The sequence below is a fragment of the Cryptomeria japonica genome, chromosome 4 (assembly GCF_030272615.1).
Source record: "Cryptomeria japonica chromosome 4, Sugi_1.0, whole genome shotgun sequence".
Lineage (NCBI taxonomy): Eukaryota > Viridiplantae > Streptophyta > Pinopsida > Cupressales > Cupressaceae > Cryptomeria > Cryptomeria japonica.
In genome coordinates this window covers 514,913,645-514,936,172 of record NC_081408.1, presented here as the reverse complement: position 1 = coordinate 514,936,172, position 22,528 = coordinate 514,913,645, and the positions used below count along the sequence as shown (strand labels likewise).

At 31.7% G+C, this 22,528-nt stretch overlaps 1 protein-coding gene across 3 annotated transcripts in view; it reads right to left on the bottom strand.

The window, feature by feature from the left end:
- The window catches only part of LOC131049070 (flowering time control protein FPA), a 45,191-nt gene that overhangs the window by 5,777 nt on the left and 16,886 nt on the right, over positions 1–22,528 (bottom strand). Inside the window, exon 7 of one of the 3 annotated variants that reach the window (XM_057983083.2) lies at positions 5,903–6,383. The exons of 1 other annotated variant lie outside the window; for it this stretch is intronic. The gene's annotated coding sequence lies outside the window, so the exon portion shown is untranslated. Of the gene's footprint in view, positions 1–5,902; positions 6,389–22,528 lie in introns of those variants that run through there. One more of the 3 variants, XM_057983082.2, reaches the window with a different exon arrangement.

The following is a 22,528-nucleotide window of genomic DNA, read 5'->3' as shown; positions in this document are numbered from 1 at the left end:
TAAGTCAAAACTTACAATGAGTTGTAGATCACATGAAGCTTTTTGAGTAGCATAGAACTTCATCAACAATTGTTGTCGTCATCAATAGCTAGGACTACATCAACAACAATTACAACTTTAATAGCTACAAGTCAACTTCATCCACATTTTGTTGATTTGACATCAAATTTTCATTATCCCCATCTGACGATGTACCTATGACTATGTCTTCAATATGAGTGTATAAGCATCTCTAGTCCTTAATTTATTATATATATCAATTGTTTTCCTAAACCTATAACACTAACTTTCATCTCACATAATGGTGTTTATGTTCTATGTATTCTTTTCCTTACATGAAATGATATCTTCTTATTTAATTGGAATGCTTTTATGTTGTCAAAAAATCATTGTTCTATGTTCTCCTAGATCTTTGAAAACTCTTCTTAACAAAATCACTTGGATGCTTGATAATATAACATACTCTACTTCTTTATTGGATAATGCAATGATATTTGTTCCTCTAAACTTCATGCAATCAATCCACTTCTATTGTAAAACATTTTGATGCATTATTTTTCTACCATATGATGATCTTGGACTTCTATATATGTCTTTCTATAATTTCACTCGCATACTCTTACAATTTCACACTGCATAACCTCCCCTCTAACCTTTGATATAAAATATTCTATTACAAAAAGGTAACACCAAAATATTATTTTCCTAGCAATTTTATGATGTCCTCAACTCTGAGTTCAAATTTTTTGAACAAGCACTACACATGAACATGTGTATATATGAAGGCATCCCAAAAAAAAATCACAATCCCAATGAGGATTGGAGTATTACCTTCTTACAAATTACATTCATTATGAAGCAATCACTATCACATCTCTATATTGTTTAAAAATCCTATTTGTCATGGAGGTAGAAATGTCGAAACAAAGGTTTGATTGACTCAAGCCCCTCAAACAACCAACCAAATATATTATCCTCCTTTATGTACAAATTTCATGTTTGGAGAAAAACGTGTTCTAGTGACTTCATTCTATTATCTCTCTACTATTTCATCTTTACCTAGGTTTTGAAGTTTTTAGTTTTACTATAATTGTAATAAAAGGATAAATCTAGTTGTTTATCAACAAAACATTCCTGTGTGTACCCTATAAGATTTATTTTCATGGAAAACGCATATTACTTTGTAAGAGTTAACTCTCATAGACTACATTTCCCTTGAAATAAATAAAATTGCAAACATAATATTCAATCTTGTAGTTGTTAAGTACATTAAGCTTTCAACAATACTTCTACATTTCTTTTCAAATATGAATGGTCCATCTTATTTTATAATTTTTCCCTAAATTCAATTAATTTATTTACCATGAGATTGGCTTTCGCCTTTATGCCAAGAAAATATTAGATTAGATAGATTCAAGTAATAACCATGTAAATAAAAATAGCTACTTTTTATCAAAAAATTGACATGAGACTCCAATTGATGCAATATTCTTTCTTCGTTATATTTATGCTTATCGTGTAGCTTAGATAATCAACATATAGATATGCATAAATTATTTAATTATGTTCCTTCTTGAAATATATTGCAATCTCAAACCTATTTTACATTTATCCAATTACTCAAAGCCATGTATCAATACTTCAATACCATACTCTTAGTGCTTATTTCAAATCACATAGCACTTTCTTCAACTTATACACATATCCTTCCTTGTGTATTCCTTTGGATACTTTTAGTAATCCACGTATCCTTCCTCTTTAATGAATCCATTCAAAAATGTACTCTTCACATCTAATTAGTGTAATTTTCATCATATCTTTGTTACAATGATAATATCAGTTTCATTGTGTTATGCCTTGCAAAAATCAAATCTCTACATAATTTTTACCAAACCTCTAAGCATATCCTTTTCCGACCAATCTAGCTTTCCATCCTTCAATGATCGCACCACTTTTATGCTTTATCATGTAAACTCATTTAGTTCCTATAAATTCCTCTCTTTTTTTTTGGTAAATTTACAACTTACAAGCTTTATTTCTTTAATTTGCATTAATATGTGTTAGTTACTTTAATGTACTCTTTATTTTCAATTACTTCAACATAGCGGGTTCCACCAAAATATTTTAATAGACCCATAATTAACAAATCCCTCATCTTCATTGTTTTCTCTAACTTCATGGCACGTTAATCTTCTTTCAAAAATTTTGACAAACCAAATGTACTTGCATTAGCTTGGTACTTTGTTACAAACATCACTTGAACCTTTTGTAAATCTTATAATTTAAACATTTCCTTCTTGACCCCAAACTATTCCTTGACTCAATATTTTAATCAAAAACACTATACTAGCAAACTCCCTACATTTAACGTAACTCTACATGTTGAAAACCCACAACTTCTACTATGTTCTCCATCTTTCGAGTTAGAACCAAGCTCTTGATATGAGCACGATCCCTTATCACCTTAAAGAAACCTAGTATTAATCTTCATGAGTAGTTAATGATCCAAGCACCCCTTCAACAATTACACTATTAAAAACGTATAAAAGAAATTTGAATCGAGATGGCTCCCGCTTCAGCTATGCGTGCGGTTGTCGCCTCGACTCCCGCCTCTGCTTTGCTTGCAGTGTGCACGGCTTCTCCTGGCCTGGGTGCGGCCTCTGCGGGGATTGGTAGGGGTTCTACTCGCCCTTCCTCCTCGTTTGCGGCCGTTGTGTCTGCAACGACGTCTAATGCAGGCGCGGATGTGGATCGTCCTTTGCTTGCTTCGACAGGAGATGTTGCGGTGAATGGTTTGCGGGGTTCTTTGGAGGCTCGTGTTGGAAGGAGAAATACAACGATTTGTTTCTCCGGCTCTACCATTGCTGCTCGTGGTCAGCACGGACTGCCTAGGGTGCGAGGGTTTGTCCCAGTTTCTTCTGCCATTTCGATTAAGTTGTGTAAGGCTGGGGTCCCATGGAGGGGGGCTTCCTAAAAAATAGAGCGGGTGATGCAGAGATTTTTTAGGAATTTTTTAAAGCGGGTGGTCTTGAAGGATCTGGTGGTCCCATGAACGTAATTCAGCTTAAAAATTTAAACAAAAATTCTGATTTCCTTCTAATTTTTTTATTGGCGGGATTTATTAAATATTTTTTGGTGGGAAACGAAAAATAATCGACAAGTGGCATAAATTATCTCTAAGCTGTAAGGGCTAATCCTAGCCCCACCCCTTTTTCACCCACTCAAAAATGAAAATCTAAAAAGTAGGAGCTTCTATTTTTTAGGGGAAGATTCCAAATGATCCTAAAGGCCAAATTTTTTTTTTCCATGAGACCACTTTTTCCATAAAAATAGAGCCCAAGCCCCTCCCATGGGACCCCACCCTAAGGAGACAGAGAATGAGATAGATCTTACTGAGTCTACCATCTCTTCTCATAGAGTGATTTGTAGGTTCAAGGGTTTTTGGCCCAATCTTCCTAACCTACATGCCTGGATTTCTAAACATTGGGGGATGCTCATTTCCGATAAGGTACATATTTACCCTATGGCTAAAGGGTTTTTTATAACTAAGTTTGAGAAGGCGGAATATAGAAGATTGATTTTATGCAATAATGTTTTTAGCTGGGAAGATAAATTTGTGTTGATGATCAAACCATGGCATTTTGATTTCAACCCTGCTTCGAAAACATTTAATAAGATCCCTACCGAGGTGCGGCTCCCTAATCTTCCTCTTCACCTATGAGTGGATCCTCTCTTTGAGGAGCTAGGTGATGCGCTTGGGGATTTTTTGATAGTTGATAATGATTCTTCTGATATCTTTCATTCCATTTTTGCTCGTATCTTGGTTGATATAGATGTTTCTAAAGGTCTTCATGCTGAGATTTTGCTTATTACTTCTACGGGTTGCTAGGTTCAACCTTTAGACTATGAAGGGATCCCCTTCAGGGATAAAGAAATGTTTCAATACAAGTCATGTGGCTGCTCATTGTGGGGCTGAGAAGAGCTCTTTGGCAGCTTCATGGTGGAAAGGTGCATTAATTCAACACTATACAATCAAGAGAAATTCTAGGCAACATGTGGTTTCTCTGGAGGTTGTGCTGGATTCTCCACGTGAGATTTTTGGGCTGGAATCTCAACATGTTATTGCTTCTCCTCGAGGTGCTATGGAGACTAATGTTGGAGTTGCTAGTACTAATGTGTGTTGCATGCCTCAGAAGGAGACTCAAGTTGAGTCCCCTTTTAATAGTGGGAATGGGCTTCAAGCGTCCATTCCCGGTGAATTGGGTCATATTGGCTTGTCTGCTGGGAGAGATTGTGATACTGGTGCTACTAGTTTTCCCTCTCAGGTTGAGGGTGGTTCTGCAGATTGGCAAAGTAAAGTTGCACAAGTGGAGGAGGGATGGATCACTGTTCAGGGAAAGAAATCTAAGTGTTCTTCATCCTCTTTTGATATGACTCTTCATTCCCACAAGAGCAAAGTTAAAGGTAAATCTCGATGGGCTGGTTTTTGGCTGGTTGTTGGTTGTTCTTGTTTTAGCTCTTGTTCTAGGTTTTGGCTCTGGGAGCCTCTTGTCTTTTGGTTGTCTGTTTACTTAGTGTTTTAATTTCACGACAACTTCTCTTCCGTCTTTTGCTTTGTGGATTCTAAATCTCTTAGAATCTCCTTTGTAAAGAGTTTTGAGGCCCCTTCAAAACCTGTTTTTACATTAATCCAAAACAATTACACTATTAAATTTGCTAAATTTGAATATGCAGAGGACAGATCGAAAATTTTAGGGATTAATCCTTTCAGCTGGGAATACAAATATGTTTTGATGGTTAAACCTTGGTTCTCAGGCTTTAACCCATCGACTGATTTATTTAATGAGATTCCTATTTGAGTTAGGCTCCCCAACCTTCCCCTTCATCTATGGACAGACTCTCTGCTAGAGGAAGTGGGGGAGGCTTTAGGCGAATTCCTAATGATTGATAAGGAATCTTACCAAATTTATCATTCTACTTATGCTCGTATTTTGGTTAACATTGATGTCTCTAAAGGGCTTCCAGCTGAGTTAGAGATTGAATCTTCTTTGGGATCTTGGGTCCAACCACTCAACTTTGAAGGTATCCCCTTTAGATGTTGAAAGTGCTTCTAGACTGGACATGTTGTTGCAGGGTGTGAAACAGATAAAAAGAAAAAAAGATTCTTGGTGGAAGGGTGCATCCTTTGAACACTATTTTGTTAAAAAGAAAAGCTTCTCCCAGGTGGTGGCACAGGATCCTCAAACTGAAGGTTCGCCTCTTGTTTCTGGTGTTGCCTTGCCTCAGGAATGTGTGGATGCCTGTCGTGGCATCCCAAGTGATCGTTTGAAAAATGATGGATCTTCCTTTTCAATGGATGACCCTCCCGCATCTCAGATTGTTATTGTTGTCTCTGCCTCTCTGGATGTTGGCTCTGTTCCTCCTGGTGAGGGGAGGTCCTCTATTCTGGACACATCCTCTTGGCAAAACGCTGCTGCTAGGGTTGAGGAGGGATGGATTACTGTTAAAAATAAAAAATCTAAATTGTCCTAATCCTCTTTTGATACGACCCTTCGATCCCATAAGGGTAGGTCAAATTCTTGATCCTTCCTGGTTGGGTTAGGGTTGCTGGTTTTTTGCAGCCTATAGGTTTTTGGTGGGGGTTAATGTTGTTCCCCTTCTTTTGATTGGCTGGGCCAAATCTCTTTTGTGTTATGTTTCTTTGAGTGGTCTTTCAAGTTTATCTTCCGGTTCAAGTTGCTAGTCCTTCTAAAACATGTCTTGTAAAGGGTTTCTGGTCCCTTAAAAACTTGTTTTTCCTTAATCAAAAACAATTACACTATTAAAAACATTGTATTGTTCTAAAATAATAATAATATGCATCCATTTGATTGTAGGACATTAGATATTCCTCAAAACCACATTGATTTCAAGAGCTTCCCATGTGTCTTAATCTTATTTACTATATATGTTATTCTAACACAATAATCTTCAAATTTTTCACTATCTTTCATACTTATATTCTCAAATATCATTATTAGGCTTTGAAGCTTGCAATCCTTACCTAGCATGTACCTCAATATGAACTTTCCAAAACTATTCATGCCTTTGTAATTTTTTGATACCTACAATTTTGTCAATATGAACTTTCCAAAACTATTTTGTCTTGTGTTCCTTGCATTCCAATGTTGATGTTTAACATTTCCATTTGCTACTTTATCCCATATAACTTCTTCAACCAATCACTCCAACAGTCAAAATTCTCACCTTTAAATTGTCAAAATGCAATTATACAATTGCTAGTAGTCATTATAGTGAACCAAACAAACTTCGGACTATCTCTCCAATACACTGAACTTTCATGAAGGAGCTTCATATTTGAACTTGTTCAATGTAATTCTTACCTACACTAATAAACACCTACAATGATAAGCATGGATACCATGTTTGGAAATTTCATATGCGATAAGGGAAATAATAAAATCACACACTAGGAAAAAAAAATCTAATACAAATTTTGAATACCCTAAAATCAAATAATAAAACACAACAAAATTGGATGACAAAAAAAAAGATTCCAAACAAAAGTACTCAAAATGAAAACTATCTTCTAAAATAAGTGCCTAGTTTACAAACGAAATCTTATAAAATATCTTCCTTAAAATAATGTACTAAAGTTTCCAAAAAAACAATAGGTGCATTAAAACTTCAATAGCATCTTCTTATCAGCAACAACAACTTCAACAGTTTTATTTCATCACTAATCGATATCTTCTTAGCAGCAACAACTACTTCAACAATAGTAGACTAACTTCACCATCATCAACTTGTTTGATGATCCATTAATTTAAGATTAGAATTTAGGAAATATTATTATTATAAGGTACCCATCTATCACCAAATCATATCCCACTTTCAATCTATTATTTAGATGGTTGTGTGATATACATTAGTTATAATAGGTTGTGTAATATATGTTAGTAAATGCTAAAGAGCTACCGTACACATATACGATTGTTCAGTAATATTGGTTATAGCAACATTAAAGACTCTTTGAAGGATTAATATTTACTCCAACGTGTAAATACTACACCTTTAGTGCACTGAATGTATTTAATTGTCATGGTCTATCTAAGCACACATTTATTTACATAATTATTTGTTAGTTCTTAAACTTAATAATCAAAGCAATAACATATTTACAGTGATTAATGGATTATTATTCCTCAAAAATGTAATGTATAAGAACTAGTAAATAATTTACCATCACCATATTGTAATTTATGTTTTTCTTGCCAAACTTTTGACAAGCTATTTCATCAACATGGCTTAACCTAAAAAGATTGGCGTACACTTATTTCACTCATTTTATAGAGGTAATCTTATTTGCATATTTATTTTATTAATCTTCATTTGTCATTTCCAATACACGTATATCAATCCATCAATTAGGGTAAAGCGGGAATAGATTTTCTTTGTTTTTTTAAAGAAAAGCAATGTACCTTATGGAATGTCATTCTCCTTACAAGTACAATCTAATTTGAGGATAGCTTGGAAATATTCAGTAGGAATTTTGAAAGCTTTCTAAAAAGCAATCATCATATGGAACAATGGAAATATTGACAAAGATACAATCAACTCAAGGTAACCTACAAATCCAATTTTTGGTAGTTTTTTTTCACACATTTGGCTGAAGTAGTCAAGGGCATTATGTAGAAAACTCTATAATTGTTGTAAACATGGCCAATACTTTATGATGGTTATTTTTTGACGATTTTTTCTAATCACTTTGGATATTTGTTATTAATTTGCTAATTGAACATTTTAGTAAAACCATAGCATTAACTAGTTATCATTTGATTCATCATAAGGAGGTTGCAATAGTACAAACTATTAGTAAAACTATTTTTTATATCTAAAAAGCATGGTGAGTTCAACTTGAGACAAAGCAAAATTTCTTAAAACACTAATTGTTTTCAACAGAAGGAGAGTTAGCACAAATATAGGAAACTCGTTCCAATGATATCAATAAAGGTTATATAGAATCCTATAACATGGATTGAAACCCAATTTAAAACATTCAAAAATAATTTCACATTTCCATATATAAATTAATTTCATTCAAGAAAAAGAAGCTTTATTCCCAAAACTGATAGGTCAAATTTTGGTTGTTTGGATACACTTAAGAGTTGTTGCATATAAACCAAATCGTTGCAATACACAATGTGTAGCCATTGCATTCCTTTATTTAAACCTGAACAATTAAGCCCTTGGACTCCATTATTTAAACTTGTCGTTGTGACCATATCACAATTGCAAAGAGGATTGTTTAACTGTGATTGGTTTAACAAAAAAATCCAACTCTTACTTATCAATTAATCGAGGAGGTTAGTACCTTCATTAAAATAGATGAGGAAACTCCAGAAATTTCTAGTTGTTTTGTGAAGGTTTTGTATTGATTAATCTCTCTTAACCTCCTATCATTTCATTAAAAAAACCCTTTGCATTTTTCATGCACTCAATTCCTCCAATTAAGGCTTACTTTTAGGCTGTTTGTTGCAATCCACTAGCAAGCAAACTAACAAATTGCTTCTTGAAGATTCCATTCAACTACCAAGCCTTTCAAACTTCAAAATTAAAATCAAAACCCAACGAACAAATTGAAGACTTTGTATCATATTCATGTAATGTTCTTAATTGAGCATTCCTCACCTCTAAATGCATAAAATTTCCAAAGGCTCAATTAATCATTAGTATGTCATCTCCACCTACAACTTTTGATCTACTTATTACTATCTACCCCCACAATTATGTTGAAGAGTTTCATAATGCGGTCCCAACTATTATTTCGAATAGTTTCATAGAGTGGTCCCAACTATTATGTTTAAGAGTTTCATAAAGAAGTCCCAACTATTATGTTTAAGAGTTTAATTACATGAGCATGGTCGCAGAGAAGCTACATGAAAGATAAGTAGCATTCATGTCCACAAAAAACTTCCTATTTCACAAACTAAAAGACTTGACACTATCACCAAAGTGTGCTTCTACAATTATGTGCAATAGCCAAAACTAGAGCTTCAAAGATTAAAAAATAAAGTTTAACATATAGAAAGTGAATTCTATATGTCGAACTACGGCCCTTATTTCCTTGAATATAGGGATGGCTTCACATCATTATTATGTTCTTTTTCTTGGAGGATTGGTTTACTCTAGTTTTGTTTCATTGATTGTATTATTCGTACTTCCTACATATTTCAAGATGCTTGGGTAGTTTGTTATCATGACAAAACCAAGAATTTATTTTGATTGTTCTTCGCTCCCTTTAAGTGGAATAGCAAATTCACATGATGATTAGATCATTTTTCTTGTATGTTTCGCTTGTTTTGGTTGGGTTTGATTAGTTGTAAAAATTTTACTTAATATTTTTTGCTTGATTTGGTTCTTTATTATTATAATAGAATCAAAAATACATTTTAATTGTTCTTGGATTCCTTTGTTTCTACGAGGGCCCCAACGTATTCCCTCAATTTACCAATCAAGAAAGATTAATATATAATGAAGTTATATAATAGATGAAATAAGATGGCATAAAACTCACAAATTAATTACTAAAGCTGGTAAATTAATAATGATGTTCAACATTTGCGATTTTCAATAAAATTTAAAAAATAGCTTAAATTTTCTACATTATAAACATTGTTAAAATGTATTGTAAATGGTATTATAAGATTTGTAATCTTTTGAAAGACTCGTGGCAAAAGAAAAATCTCCCGACTTGTACTTAAACAATTTGATATACATTATAAAATATTGTTAGAATGTATTATCTATGTTACAATTTATAAACTTTTACAAAGTATCATAGCGAAGTAAATTATGAATAAATTATTTAAAGTTATCCCCGCTTGTATATACATACAATTAAATTGTCAACAAAACGGTCAACCACCTAATCCATTCATACCATGTGTAGTTTAATACCTTAATTACCAATCTTATTGTGGAATAAATTGTAGTACGTGTTATAAACAAGAATCATTGACAACAATATATAATTGACATATAGTTCCTTAGAATGAGTTTTTAGTTAAGTAGATTGCAAAAGAAAAACGTATATTTGAAGAATTAATTTGTTTTCCCTCAATATTGTTAAATTTACTCCATAATGTTACTTCAAAATTTTATCATCTCTATTAAAAAATACCATGCAACTTGAACCATATTTATGAACATTGTGCATATAATAGTTTCAATAATCTAGAATGCTCAATGGCTAAATACTAACATTATCGATAGAATATTATTAAATTTCAATAACTACCTCTTAATTAAGAAAAAAATTATATAGAACAACAAAATACAAAAAGACACATAATTTAAAAGATTTCATTACATTAAATGCAAGTCAAAAAAGTCCACATATAGAAGGTTCATAAAATCTTGAAAACGTGCCAACTAAAAAAAATAACGGTCTAAAACTTATGGCGTGATTTGGTGAAGGGAAGATAAATCATTGAAGAAGTGTATACAGTTAGCAACTATTATAATGAAGAGTATTTGGAAAAGCCTTGTTTAGCAACCACAATGTTGTGTAGGAAGAAGCCTTTCACTACTCAATTTTACTAATATTGTTAGAGGTAATCCTAATCCATTTCAAACCAAGGAAATTAACCCATCTCAAACAATGGACACCTAAATCAAGTTCCTAACGACCAACTTCTTGCATCTTCGATATAGCTTATGATTATTCATGTCAAGCCAATGGTTCTAGTAACTCTAGAAAGAAATTTAAAAAAACAAAAATAAATAAAAAACTACGATGATTTAGTGAAAAAATAAAGTATTAATTCATACTTTTTAAGTCGTCTTATTTATAGATATTGCTAATAGGGCACCACTTCTAAATATAAGGATTAAATGTTGATTAATATGCTTATAAAGTTTTGGTTTTCTATATAAGCACTTAAATAATGCAAGAAGTTGAAGATATATTAATCTGGATGGATACTCTATAAAAGCAATTAGCAAAACTTTAATCGAAATATTGATCTGATGTTTTAGCCTATGTACCTAGAGTTAGGACTTTAAATACAATTTCATTATGTATATTGATGTCATATCTTTAACTACCAATTTTAGATGTATATTGTATTAACGATTTCCAAAATCAAAGTGTCCAAAAGATTGAATTTAAACCCCATAAGATTATATATGGGGATAGTTCATGGGGATAGTTCATTTGGCCTCTATGTTACAACACGAGGACTCTTCATCTCTTCATACATGGTAAAGGCGAGACTAGTTTAATTGCTTACTATTAAACAAAACAAAATCACTTTTACAATTTTAAATTGCACAATTAGCATATCAAGCACCATTGTAAAATCCTACAAATTTAATTTACCATTTATATTGTATAATATTCAACATTGTATTACTTAAGTTTTAAACATCAATCCAAGCCTACAATAAATCAACCCTAACCAATCCACCTAAGCTTCTAACAACACTCTACTCTACCTTCTAAGCGATTGAACTTTGCTCCTCTATATTTTAATCATGCTCAATAAAAGGAGACCATTTCATCAATACATTGTCTTAACAAGGCAATTTTTCATTACAAAACTCAACCTTGTCTTAACAAGGGAATTTTTTTCATTACAAAACTCAAACTTGAACACACATAAGTATATTAGTCATAATGGAGTTACATCTGACATTAGAAACACTCCAACTACTATACTTGTGGTGTACAACAATCTGTGTAATCGTAATCTTAACTAATGGGTTGTCACATAAGTATTTTAGACAAAAATATAATATCAAATTGTGAAGTACTCAAGTCTTGGAGGCTAAAGCTAACTTATTTTAGAAATTTTACAAATATTTCATCAACCTATGTAACTTCCAAAGTGGCCTCTAATCTTCATATTACAACCCACAACCACCCAAACAACCATTGGTGTGGGTGGATGAATGTGTGCAATATCAAATGACGAAGCACATGTGCATGGTTGCATGTGCAGGAATATAAATGTTATAACAAAAGTAATACATTGCTAACAATACAAATTAATTTTTTTGTTACATTTATGAAGAGTTTAATTTAATTATTTAATAGTATAAATCCCTCAATATATATCTAATATCTATTGACTATTATTGTGACTGGCACCTAATTATTTTAATATGTCTTAACATATGCTAATTCTCTACTTTCAGGGCCAAATAAAAGATACGGCTCACGATGATAGGTAATAAAATCCCTATTGACCTTCAATGGCTTCTCTATTGATAGGAAGACTCAACTTTTATAAAGTCATTATTATATTGATTCGATGGCATAGATGTATCAAAATGTGGTATTAATAACAATAGGGTGAAGTTTGTACAATGCAATCACTAAATGCATATAATGAAAAGTTTGAGAACAATGTACAGGTAGGAGAGAAGCAACTCTACAAAATATATTCTAACACAATACAATCCCTCTAATGTTCTCTTTATCAAAAGAGATTATTAGTTCAACGTAATGTTAGAACCACCACAAAAACCAAGAAAGACACAATATTTCCTCGTCTAAAATTGAGTAAAGGTTCATATTTAATTTATTTTCCTAGAAAAGGAGTATCCTCATTTCCAGATTGTATATTAATAGTTTCAAGTAGAACAAATTTATTTAATAAAATGGTTGAAAGGCTTGGCCTACAACATTTATGATCCAATATATGATTATCATAATGCCAATAGGGTTGATGCGACAACAAAAGTGTTAATTCTATTTACATAATGGTCAATTGGTTATTTGCTTGTGAATTAGTGTGTATACTTGCTCAACCTTCCCTCTCTTCGTGTATAACTTGAAAAAAAAAATCCCCTTAAAAGCTTCTTATTAATGTCTTTCCCAAGCTAAATACACCTATAAATGTGCATTTTAGGATTGTTTTCACAACTAAGTAATTCTTCAATCCACCATTAATTTTAATGTAGACAAGAAATAGAAAGTTGTAAAAGATGCTTGTAAATAATACGAATTATCAACATTTTGCTACTTCAACCTCAATTATGCTTTTTTATCAAATAAGGAGCTTGTCTTCAGAATCATAGATACACAAGTCAAACGAAGGAGATGGCGAAACCGATTGGATATATCTCCTCCCACCCAATCCAAGTATTGCGGTGAGTTTGAACATCGATAGGTGAGAATCTTAGTTGTGGGTTCACAACCTACCACGTAGCATCAATTGCCAAAATTGTGGGGTCAATTCAACATTCAAATAGATGTGTACTGAGGAAATAGTTCTCGACATGCATATTCAAGGGTTAGCTTAGGTCCATGTGACCTATATTTTTAGTTGTACATACAAACTAAACACGACTAGATATTCGAGAAAAAATCTAATTCAATTTTAGTTCAATTACATACTATACTCGTATAATAATGCCAAACAAACTATCTTCGAATTGTTTAATATGGTTATTGTTTTCCTATTTCCACTTAACTCACTTTTTTGTTAGAAAATGTCAATGTTGCATTGCAAACAAAACTAGCCTAAAATTTTTTTCAATAATCTTGTGCTTTACTCAATTTTCCATTAGGTTTGGTGAAAAGGTTTCACATTTTCACCAAAACATTGACAATGTCAAATCACTAGAACTGTATGCATTCTATAAACAATAATTGAGACAAATTGAGGGTTTTATGTCATCATTATATGATTAATGAAAATGTTATTAGGTATATTATACGTGAACAACTGATTAACATGCTTTACTTGGGTTTACTTAAGTGGATTCACAATATTTTAAAGATTGTCAATGTCAATTACACACTACACAAACCTTACACGTCTTGTACACTATAATTGATAAGGATGGAAGGATTTCTCCTCATTCGAAGATGTATGGAAAACATTGTTAAGCACATTATAGACAATGTGCCCCTAATTCCACCAGTATGTTTGCCATGTCGATGATTTTGAAGGTTGTCATCGACAAAGATGACAACTAGATCACACTTTGCAAAGATGAAACAAATCAAGTTGCATTGGTGGCAATGCTCTATTGGGTCTAAAATACTAATTTAGTCTATAAGAAATTCAAATTCAAATTCCTTATATTGTCACTATATAATATCCTTGCTAATTCTAAAAATTTAGATATATTACCCAAAACCTATCTTACAACATAATATATTATAATCGCAATCGTTTCGCACCCATTTCATGTGTTTGTATATATTACCCATAGAGCATATCTATGTGTATATTACCAAGATTTGTGTATTAGTGTATCATCGCCACTATATCATAGTAGTTAGTGTTCATTGCACTTTAACGTTGATTGCACCTACACCCATATCTAATGAATTGATAACCTAATTATAGGTTTTATTGCATCACTAAGATTGTACCTATTGCCTATTATGAGATAGACGGAATTAAAGAATCACTACAAGCATAGAAAATAGATAAAATAAGTTGTTCCTCAACTATCAACAAACTCAACACTTATAGGCCAACAATTGCTACATCTCTTTTGTTCATATTAAGAGATCATGCAACTCAAAATTAGTAACCAAAGTAAGGTTGTGCATGTTGCTTATCACCACCATCACTTTACAACTCACCATTTTAACAAGCTTGGCAATCAGTTCTCGTCATCAACTAGCCACATGATCCACAACCACTCTAGAAAACTAAACACACAGCTTGCAAGTAAACAAAAGGTTAGAGAATCAATCCATTATCCTATAGATAGAATGGCTTTTGACTCTTTGCAAAAAAGATGATTAATATTAAGACTAGCATGAATGCAATCAATGTAGAGATATCAAACTTGCTCACCTAAATCAATACAATAAAATAACTATCCAATTATAGATTAGAGAATTCCTAATTTAACTAGTTGAGTTATTACGATATCGACATTTCAATCACTTTCCAAACCATCATCAAGGCGAACACATTAAAAGATTATAATTTGCAACACCTTAAATAGTGACATTTTCTTGAAATCCATGCTAATAGATTCTCTCAGCCTTTGATATGGTGCTTCCTATTCTTGGACTTGACAATGCAAAAACAAATGCATAGCTTGATATGACACTAAAGTGTTTACACACATGAATGTCCACACATACATGGTGTCAATAAAAATATGGTGTAGCATTGTTTGTGTCTTACTATTGACAAAGCACACCATCAAGAAAAGACTTTGGGCAGGTGCACCACATAAACCATAGAGATCATTAAACTTTTGAAAAGAAATATGTTAATCAAATGGAATTCACAAACCTATTTACTTTGTCAAGTCCAAGCCTACTAAGCCTCCCGACCAATGAAGTTGTTTAAGTTAGCATGAATGTTGAAAATAGATATCAAATAGTTTTGACAACATAAAGAGTAAGGAGTCGAATACGTTGAGTTCCATGACTATTCTACCGCTTTGGATGTGACCTTCACAGAGCAATACAAAGTGCTCAAATAAATCAAATATGTATCACCTTCCATTCAGACCAAAGTGAAGTTCCTAACTTCAAAAACATTAGGATAGTTGTTCCACAATGCATCCAAGATTCAAGGTTTACTAGATGCTTTCCACACAAAAATTGACTCCAAAGTGCTCTCCATAGATGTAAAACTCTTGTCAAAAAGATAACCCAAAACTTTAACCTTACATGTCAAATTCCAACCAATCAACCTCAATTGTGAAAAAGCAATACAAGGGTAAGATATAATAGCAAGGTGACAAATGGTTTTGTTGTCATTGCACCAATTCACACAACATGAAATGTCACAGACAACAATTTGGTGTCTCAAGCCAAATAATATCAACTTGAGGATATTGCTCAAAGGAAGCATTTCTAAATACTATTGGTGCAGCTATCTACAGAGGTCCACAAGAGTCAATTCCATAAAAAGAATGAAATTTTCCCTAGCCATTGGACATAAAAATATTGACATTAATTTGAGTAAACCATATTTATTGACTTAAACCGAACCTCCACCAGTCAAATCAAGGGAGAAACAAATAACCAATTTTCACAAGAAATCATGTGACTTCATTTGCATGGATATTTAACACAAAGTGTGGTCAACTACCATGAGAAAGCATTATAGCAATTGAATAGTGTCACAAAATGTTGTAAAAAAAGATAACAAGAAATATGAAACCTCTAAACTAGTAGAACTAAAAACAATCTATTCTTCTGTTAGACTTAATAATAAGTTCTTAACTAACATCATCCAATGCTAAATGACAACTATTACTAAGTCAAAACTAATCAAACCTATGTCTAAATCGATGAGAGAAGAGGGATATCGATGTAAAGTCTATCGATTCCTAACAAACGTTTATACAAACAAACAGACAAAATTGTTTGGGTTTGGAGACTCTTACACTATTAGCTGAATCACCCCAAATGGCAATTGATGCTCACAATCAATATTTTAAATACACGATCCTCTCAAATCATCTTTTAATTTTTTATTGAACTCTACATGTGTCTTAGTTAATCTTCACTATTATAGTAAATAATTTTTTTACATATCTAAAGATTTTAAAAGGATTTATTTTCTTCAATTTGAACATTGTGCCACTTTTATTATCGATGGTGCATTCTCATCTCTTATTTTTCATACTTGAACATTAAATTTGTACTATAATTTTACTAACATTCTTCATTTATTCTTTATGTAACTACTTTAAATGTATAAATAAGTTATTTGTTAGACGAAAAAACATAAAGAGTAACATTTTTCTAAAGATCTTAATGGGAACCATGGAACAAAGCCCCAAACATTTAACACAACTACTTGTAATGAAGCCCCTCGTTTGACATCATCTCTGCAATCATGCCACAACAAAAAAAACGCACAAGAAAACAGAACTTATGGTCTTTAATCACTTCATCGTAAATGAGGGATGAAATCTTCCACTAGCGCTTTAACATAACTCATGGGTGGAATCAGTCACTAGCACCATGCTCTTTCAATATGATGTCAAGAGCATGTGTTTCAATATGATGTCAAGAGCATGTGGTAGTTCAAACCCTCACCACTCCACATCGTATGTCATTTCAACTACATGATTAATCATGATAATTTTATCTAGTCAAGATTTAATGGGTTACCATAAACAAGTTATTTTATTTGGCTGATTTTTCACTATAAGCCATCTATCTACTTGTAATGTGAAGAAAAATTAATAATTATAATTTTTTACATAAAAATATTGAAGCTTTTATAATTGCAAAGAACTTGACCATGTTAAAAAAATATAGAATAACAATATATGATGAGAGCTGAACTTCATCATTTTGCAAGATTCAAACTCCTCAAAATCCTAGAACGACTAAACCATTCTCAAAAATATATAATGTAAAATAAAGTAGGATTGTAAAGTAAACAAATGGTAAAGCCCGACCTAAGATTGTCAAAATAATTTTAATATGATTTAGTCTACCAATTTAAAAAGATAATTTAAATCTTTTATTTAAAGAGCAAAGAACAAATCATTAGCGTTCTTCGTAAATAGACAAGGTTCGAACTAATCCAAGACCACAATTAATAGAACTAAAAGTGCATATCCATAAAAGGTTGGCCTCTTCCTATGAATTGTCACATGTAGTGTAAAAAGGGCAAACTAATATCAAAATGAATTGCCATGCTAATGCAATTTTTTGCATCAACTACTTCAAGCTCATTAAGTAATGCTTATGTTATGCATCTATAACACATTACATATCTAGGTCACTAAAAGCTAACTAAACCCACTAAATTGTTGCTTCAAATTGCTTCCCATGCATAAAATAGATGTGTCCTAGAGGTGGGTTATTTAAATATTAAAGAATTATTGATTCTCAAGCCCCAAGTGTAACAGCGCAACTACATGGTGTTTTAAAAACATTGTTACTCTCTTAAAATTACACCTATGTTTTATAGGTAAAAGTCTCTGCCACTATTATTAATATATCCTACAAAAGACCATCATGTAACCATTATAACCTAGAAAGCCATATTTTCTTCTTTGACCACATCAAAAGAGATGCTATGAATATTTTGCAACTTAGACTACAAATCAAATCCCTACAAAGCTTGTTCCTAATTCCAAAAAAAAATCATGTCAATACTGCTCAAGAGGTCTTCTAAAAGGAGAAAAAGAGAAGAAAAATCATATAAGGAACATTGTTATATCCCAATTTAACAAACAATTCATTGTAAAAACTTCCATACTCCTAAAGATACCTAAAATTTATTTCAATCAACACTCATCAAATTATCACAATGGCATGGATCTTATATCCCCATTCTAAAGATTATGTTGTTATTAACTAAATTTAACTTTGTATGAATATATCAAGTGGAACGATACAATGTTGGTATCGAATGTCAGTAAGTGTGGCACACAAACTATTAACGTGATAATAGTTGCTAGATCCCAATTCAAACTGTTAAATCTTGCAGATGACCTAAAAATACACTATGAGCCCATCAAATTCTTACTAGGATTTATTTGAGGAGTGAGACAATTTGCCATAGCTCATAAATTGATCACAAGGATATGCCACTATAAATTCCTTTTATCATCCCTTAATGAATTGAATTACCATGATTTGAACATATCAAAGTGACAAATTCTACTCCCAATGAAATTGACTACTTTATAATCCAAATTCAAGACAATTGACCTTCTTCAAGTTGAAGCACCAATGCCAAAAGATTACAAGTTTCTAGACCTATTTGTTTTGCATATTAGTCCATATCATTTGTATTTATCTTCATATTAATTTTACATATAGCCCTAGGCCCATTACACTTGAATTAGATGCTAGTGCTAATTGTTTCATGGCATCAATTCTATAATGTTTTTGCCATGTTTTTAATTTAGTGTAGATTTCTATTGGCTTTCACCCAAGCTATAAAATTATTTGAGGTGGGGGTTATTAGAACACTAACAAAATATTATGCATTACATCCACTAATATAAATATTACAAGATTTTGGCAAACTTGAACTTCAAGTTGCAACAAACTCAAATAAATTGGACTTAAATTAAATAATTTCATCTAGGGGCCTCCTGATATCAACTATCTATCAATATTCTCATCTAAATAACCACCAAGACTTTCAACTTCGATTTCACTAACTTTTACTATAATCCTAACCAAAATAAAAAGCACAAGCACTAGTATATAGAATCGTATTTATAAAAACTTCTTTTTGTATGAACTTTATAATGTAATGATAAATATAAATTCCACTAAAGAAATATATTGTGATAAGAATGTTTTATGTACTTGTATTTATTAAAAAAGATAAGTCCACATTGTGTAAGACACAACATAAACTTCAATATTTCTCTAAACAAAAAATTTAACAACCCAAAAGAGAACTGCAATTACATCTTGTGCTTTGGATCACTTTGATAGAGATGCAAAGCACTCCCGTTGAGATATAACTGGACACTTGCAATGTAGACCCACTAAAAACCAACGAAGCAATAGTCGTGAAAAAATTGCAACTAATCGCAATTAATCGGCAATCGTGAGTGATGCCGAATTTTTCCCCAAAAAAATCGTGGAAAAATCAGTCAACGATTTTCCACGATTTTTAGCGATTAATCGCACAGTTAAACGTCCATAACAACACCATAAAATCAACACTCAAAAAAATATCATGAAAACCCCAAAGCCTATGAAATATGAAATAAAAAAGGCTTCGAATACCTTCATCTTAGGGCATTGCAGCAGCGCAAAAAACAGGAGATCAGTTACGATTTTTGGGAGCTTCCATCATTCACGAGTGTCTAAATTTTCATGCAAAACTCAAATCTGAACTTTTTATGCATCGATGGTTCTCTATCATTTCATGTATTCCATGACTGGTGTTGAATGTTTCAAAAAAAATTAATTATTTGAAAGGAAAAAATTTATTGGATGAGAATGTATTTATTTATTTAATAATTAATTTATAAATTAATATTTATTTAATAAAATTATTTGAATTATATTTTTGATTGCAACAAAAAATATATATATAATTTTAAATTACGTTATTAAATCCTGCAATCTAATTTAAAGCTATACAATTTTGAACAACATTAGAATACAAACCGGTTTAAATTTAATTTTTTTAAATAAAATTTTAAAAATATAAACATTTTAAATACTTAAATGTTATTTCATATAAATATGTAATTAAATTTATTTTTTGAAGTCTAAATTAATAATAATAAATAAACAAAGTAACAAGATATTATAAAAAATTAAAAAAATAAAAATTGAATAATAATCTAAAATTAGGACTTCGGCAAACATTAGTACAACCGAAAAAATTGTCTAGGCAACACAAGCTTCCATTTGTTGAACGAGCTAGTCACAAACTATATTGGAATTGGCATTTTGACAGTTATTATTTATGTTGTTGTGGTATGTTTTGTGCAATATAATCGGCAATATGAATATAAATAACAAAACTCTATTTTCTACAATTTAAGGGTTGAACTCTATATTTTATTTGCTCTCGATATCTTTTTTTCTTTTTTTTTTTTTTGTAAATCTGTTTTTTTCTTCATTTTTCCAAAAAAAAAACTTTTACTTTCGGTTTGCCGATTAATTCCCCAAACGATTTATGCTTTTTTGTGTAAAAACTACTCACCTACATTTTGAGCTACGTTCTTTTTAACAATTCCATTGATCATTCTTAGCAGCATATGGATATTAATATCCAGATTAAATTAATACATTATTGATGATAGTGTTTAACAAAATAATTGTATCGGATATCAATAAAAAGCTCAAAGGATTTATTTTTTAAATTTTGAAAAATTAGTATGTTGCCAAAGATACTACAGGGCTGTGTGCCCTGAAGAGTGTAACAGGAGTTAAAAAAAGAAATAATTTAGGGGAAGATGTTAGTCAAAATACCAAATATCTTAGAGGCAACCAGCAACAAAATTAGATTTGACACTGGAAACAGCCAGCTATATTTGATGTCTTGTTCAATTGAATGAAATTGTGGTATTTCATTTTATAATAACCGTATTTCAAACATTAACAAGATGGTGTATCAGACGAGAATATGTTCGATGATTTAAAGAGTTAATATTACAGAACTGCATCCCCTGTCCCATATATCACTAGTTTTAAAACAATTAAACAAGGCATGCCATATTGCTTCTAGGCAACAGGCTACAAAACAACACTGGAAAGGATCAAACTTGTTTTGGCAACAGGTCAGACACAAAAAAGGATGTGTGGTGAAAGGCAGCTGAGCAACTTTTCGCACAAAAAGACAATCTTAAGTGTGAAACTGCTGACAAAGAATGACTCTAAGCGTGGCAATTTGTTTCAATGTTCAAAAAAATAAAGGATAATAAATAGTTAATGTATAAATTATAGAGGCAAGATAAAATGTCAATGTACTTTTCTTAGAAGTATTATCTCCTCCCTCAGCGAGCATCACACAACAGCAAGATATTGCTTGCCTTGTTTTATGGGTTTATCATAAGAAGTCACGCATCACAGGCAATCTCAAGGACATTTTAAAAGTTCTAATATATAATCATTACGATTGAGCTTTATGTATATATACTATTATTATTATTATTATTATTATTATTATTATTATTATTATTAGGAACATTCTGTGTCACGCTGCAGTTGTTACAATCAGACTAGCAAATTGCTTCCAAACCATAATTGGGATGATTACACTTTACTTGGAATGCATATCATATCCTTTTGTCTCTTATTCTTGTATTGACCTATTTCGTGGGTTAATTTGATAATTTGACGAAACATGTTAAGATTCATTTCCCATGCACAATAAGATTGATGTTGTGACTTTAAGTTTATTCCTACTGGCATGTTAACGATCCATAATCAACACAGATTTTTTATTATGTCTTTTCCAGAAGGATGTCCAATTTTTTTATTTGGTAAGAAATCGGATTACCTAAACCAATTCTTATTTAAAACATGGAACATCTTTGCTTGATAACTATGGGGCCTTGGTTCTTGCCTTAAATGAATTCATTTAAAATGATCAGAAGCAGGCATGTCAATAGCGCTAGCTTTATACAATCTATCCAATACATTTGATGCTGCCAAGCTATTGAGGAAACTAAACCTCCCAGTAAAAGAAACAGACAAATACTATATTTAATGCCACTTGTAAAGTGAATTTGCATTCTTCATCTATTTCTTGATAAAGTTTTTTAGAGAGTTAGCCAGAGAAAATCTAGAACAAATTTGCATGAAACTACCATAAACTAAGCAACTTGACATTTCAAGGGGAACAGTATTGTCAGCTATCAAAACTAATAAAATAATATAATAGATTACTAGCGTCTACAATAAAGCAGTTTATAATATAAAGACCAATTGCTTGCAATTCTTTTATATTCTGCTTACTGGGCTTGAAGTTAACCTCTTTGCCTGCATTAAGCATCCTAACAAGTATTCTATCCAAAGTGGCATACAAATCGTCATAGCGAAAACAAGAAATAAAACCCATTTTATTATTTATCTGGGGGAATTTTTACC